Raw genomic sequence first — 5,111 nt, 5'->3', positions numbered from 1 at the left:
GCTGCTGTGGTCTTGTCCTGTGATGTCTTTGGAATTTGGCCTTATTTATTAACACAGTATGAATGGCAAATATTTTGTTTTCCTTATAGTTCTCAAAGCCTGTGTGTGGTGAGCCACCATTTGGCCTCAGCACATGCTTTCCCACCTGCCTGTCTTAAACATTTGAGGGAAGGTAGGTAGGAAGATGTTGGGCCACAGTGCCAGAGGCTTCCATTGCTGAAAAAGGCAGCTTTAGTCCAGACATGTGATTAAAAACACTAATTAGGATATTGCCATTACAGATTTCAAGGTTACTGAGTAGCAGGAGCCTATAGTCTCATTCTCTAAGTGTTGCATTTACCTCATTGTTGCTGGGACACAGACTGAGGAAAGGGTTTGTTTCTTTTTACAATTTCCAGGGAAATTCCATTATGGTGGGTAAGCATGGCATGAGCAGGAATCTGGCCCACATCTTTGTCACATAGCAGTAGGAAGAAAGTACTCACAGTGAGCTATTTGTAAACACTCAGTGGGCTAGACTAATAAACTTCAAGGTCTACCCTCAGTGACACCCTTCCTCCAGCAAGGCGACACTTCCCACAGGTTCCACCAGCTGAGGAGCAATTATTCTTAACACCTGAGCCTATGAGGAACATTTCATTCAAACCACCACATGAAGATTTAGAGGGAAGACTGGAATGTCCTTAGGGCTGTGACATTGCTAACTGCCATTTCCAGAGATCTACAGTGATGGGCATCCCCTGACCATTTATGAAAACAGCTCCTGGGCTCTGAATTTGGTGGGCAAACCTAGCTAATTCATCCAAGAATGGGAACAGAGCTGAATGGAAAAGTATACAAAGAGTCTTGCAGGTAGACTGCCCACATGAGGTGACAAAATGGTCATCATAGTATGGGAGCTCCCCTTCCTCAGTAAGGTACAGAGCTAAGCTCAGAGTTTCCCTAGGTGTTTGGAAGAATGTCCCAAGCTCCTAGGGGAAGCCAGCCACCTGGCTTGGGCCATCCTGCCCTAAGCAGTGGAAGATCCTCATTCGTACTGCTACACCCCACTTGTCACCATGTCCCTCTTTATTCATACCCTCCCTGAAGGTGTTTTTCCCCCATTAACACAAAAGCCCTTCAGCCCTTGCTCTTCAGCTAGCACCTGACTCCTTCCCTTCTGTCCCTTCTGGGGCCCAGCATTCTTACCATACTTTCCACCATGTGACATGTCCACTCCTACCATCCAGCCAGACTGGTGGGCACTGCTGAGACTGGGGTCCTATCCACTCTAATGTAGTCTCTACCTGATTTCCCCACCTTCTCTGCAGCTCTACATGGCCTCACCAGCCTCTACCCCAGTGCAACCTCTATGCTGCTTCCATAGTCCTGCCTCCCACTGAGGCTTATTTTGGGGAAGATGTTCCCAGATCACATCTGCAGGCTCCTTCCAAAATTCACACTGTTATAAGTGACCTCTAGATGTGTCTCCCTGCACATCCCTGTGGTGACCCTCCAGCTTCTGCTCTTGGAACCCCCTTCCTCCTCAATTACTGAGAATCCTGGGCTGGAGAGCTGGTTTAGCAGTTAAGCGCTTGCCTGTGAAGCCTAAGGACCCCGGTTCGAGGCTCGGTTCCCCAGGTCCCACGTTAGCCAGATGCACAAGGGGGCGCACGCGTCTGGAGTTCGTTTGCAGAGGCTGGAAGCCCTGGCGCGCCCATTCTCTCTCTCTCCCTCTGTCTTTCTCTCTGTGTCTGTCGCTCTCAAATAAATAAATAAAAACAAATCCAAATCCAGAGATGCTATTTGTGGATATTGATACCTCTCTCAACAGGCAACAGTCGTGTCATGTGGTTAGCTGAGAATGAGAGCAAGGATGGCCACTTCTAGCACATCACTACACTCCACTCTTTTGTCCATAGCCTTGTAGGCTCATCTCCAGCAGGCTTGCCAGCACTCTATCATTTGTACATGCTATGTAATTCAAACTTCTCCTTTGGATTTTTCTTCCTCATTGGACCATTATCACAAACCACATCCTTATATGGGGGTCTATGGAGCTGGTTTTTAGTTTTTTGGGTGTTTTGTTTTTTCTAGGTAGGGTTTTACTCTGGCCCAGGCTTATCTGGGATTCACTATGTCATCTCAGGCTGGCCTTGAACTCACAGTGATCCTCCTACCTCTGCCTCCCGAGTTCTAGGATTAAAGGCATGCACCACCACACCTGGCTTGATTTGTGGAGTTTTATCCCCAGCTCTATTGCTATACTTTTGTGGTCTGTCACATGTTTTAGTTTTCTTCTTAAAATAGTTAACGACTTACCTGTGAAGGTACCCCCCTCCAATATCTCTAACTTGCTACGAGAGGGCTTTGTTTGACATTGATGAAGGCAGACTTGCCTTTCTGAAGATGAAGATACTGGGTAGAGTCACTGATATAGGAAAGCCCCCCACTAGCTACTGGACAGAGTATATAGTCAGTCACCATAATGACTGGTCTTCCAACTTCTTGTGTCAGTGTAACAGAGTTCAAGACAGAGAAATTTTGCCATTTAGCACACTTAAATCCATGTATTTTTTTTCCCTACAATGATTTCCAAGATAAACAGGAACTGAGTGTTGAGGCAGATAAAAAAATATGATTTCTCTGTCCTCTCCATTTAGAATATATGCTGATCAAGAGCCATACCACTTCTAATAGTTCAACATCTGACCATGAGACTGTTTATACCCAACCCCATTGACATAGCTAATTAAATGTCTGTTCTTCATCTGAAGTCCTTGGAGCTCCCTTCTATATGTATGTTTGTCACCCATGTCTCTGACATTACCTGAGAGAAATTCCAGAGAAGGACAGGTGACATCATGGCAACCAGCAAGAGGGGGAGGGATAACCTATCCCAGCAGATTTTCTCCTTTGCCCCCTTTATTCCAGCTAGGCCTCTCCAGCCAATTGGATCAGTGGACTGGTGCCACTCACATTCAGCCACCCACCTTAGTTAATCCTCTTGAAGCACCATCCAAGGCATACTGGAGGTGAGTTTTACTAATCTGGGTGCACCATGTCTGTCTGTGTCTCTCTCTCTCTCTCTCTCTCTCCACAAGGTGGTAGAGTATCTTCTGAGGTCTAGACACTTGCCACCATGATGGTGATTCGACTTTTTTTTTGAGGCAAGTCCAACAGACTGGCCTTTTTTTTTTTTTTTTTTTTAATGCAAGGAGAAAGAGAATGAATTAGTGCACCAGGACCTCCAGCCACTGTAATTGAACTCCAGATGTGTGTGCCACCTTGTGAGCATGTGCAACCTTGTGCACTTGCATTGCCTTGTGTGTCTGGCTCAAATGGGACCTGGGGAGTTGAACATGGTGCTTAGGCTTCACAGGCAAAGTGCCTTAAATGCTAATCCATCTTTCCAGTCTACCTCTTACATTTTTGCTAAAGGAAAGTTGTGGGTAGAGCTCCCCTGATACCCTGAACCCCTCATCTAAATACCCTGTAAGTTATATAGATATGGATGAGTAAATAAGGATTTTCTTTTTTCCTTCTTTTATCAACTGTTGCTTGTAATGGGATCAACTTGAGCCCATGAGTGTTGTAATCTGCCTTGTCCTTACCAACATACCCCATGAGTTTGAGGCCAGCCTGAGATGTGGTATGAGATCCTACCTCAGAAATGCCAATTAAAAAAAAAAAGACTTGATTTTTATGTATGTTCCCCAGTGGATGCTGTGTTACCTGACTTTTCTTGGGACAACATAGAAATGCCTACTTACTCCAGAAATTACACTAGCACACCAAAGAAACTTAATTCCATCCAGATGCATTCTGGTGAGCCAGTGAGTCTTTTGGGGTTGTTCACAAGAATATAAGTGACTAAAATACAGGTTCATCACTGAAAAGTCCACCTCAGCATGGGTGACAATTCATAAAAGCTGCTTCACAGGAGTCCCCACCCTAGTCAATCTTCCACTTCCCAAGACCACGTGCAGTTAGGGGACAGGAGGAAGTAGTAGCTAGAGTCTCAGGTAAAGGTACAATCTTGTGAAGGGCTCATGTGCATGATCATAGCTGCTTTGATTTAAGACAGTGATGGTCATGTCTAACGCACAGGAAACAGGTACACACCATTGATACAGCTTGTCATTTCTCCACTGAGCAAGTCAATTCTACCATGGACAGCAGCAGCTTTTCTACTAACCTGTGATTCTGCCTCCATCTGGTATCAACACCCATCCATGGGTCTGGTCACATGGCGTATCTCTGTGGCAGTATCTCCTTGTTTTAATCACTATTAATCTTCTAACTCCTCTTATCTGGTAGGAGGCTTCCTTTATGATTTTAAATGAAGTTATCAAACTACTTGGGACAGTAATGAAAACCTTGATATGTAACTTACATTGACTTGACAGAAATATTTAGGGAAAATAGACATGATTTCAGGTCTTAATGCTCCTCTAAATGCTTATGATTTCATTGATTTAGATGTTTTAAATGCCTTTATCATAAATTTTCCTAATTTCTTATGTATTAAACTGAATTTATTCCTAAGTGCTTTAAGGTTTTGTTACCATTGTAGATGCTGTTCCTTTAAGAATTATGTTTTCCACTGGGCATGGTGGCACATGCCTTTAATCCCAGCACTAGGAGGCAGAAGCAGGAGGATCACTGTGAGTTCAAGGCCAGCCTGAGACTCCATAGTGAATTCCAGGTCAGCCTGAGCTAGAGCAAGACCCTACCTCAAAAAAAAAAAAAAATTTCCAATATTTGCAAGTTTTTAGAAACAAATAAACGTAGTTGTTTTTCTTGTATTTATGTCCAACCACTATATTTTTATTTCTGATGATTTTCCTGCATTCATTTTTTTTACTTTCCATACAGATGATTATATTCTCTTAAGAAAATGATAAGTCTATTTTCTTCCATTCAATCCTTATGCTTTCATTTCATTCTTTTTATTGTGTCAGTTAAGCTTCCTCTAGTTCAATGTCAAATAAAAGTGGGCAAGAGCATTTATTCTTGCCTTATCTCTACTTTTTATACATCTACTTCTCACTTCTTCACCATTTAAGACAATGTTCATAATGGCACTTTAAAAAAAAATACTTTTACCAGGCTAACATTTACTTATAGCT

Source organism: Jaculus jaculus, chromosome 8, assembly GCF_020740685.1.
Source record: "Jaculus jaculus isolate mJacJac1 chromosome 8, mJacJac1.mat.Y.cur, whole genome shotgun sequence".
NCBI lineage: Eukaryota > Metazoa > Chordata > Mammalia > Rodentia > Dipodidae > Jaculus > Jaculus jaculus.
Note: the sequence above shows the minus strand (reverse complement) of the source record.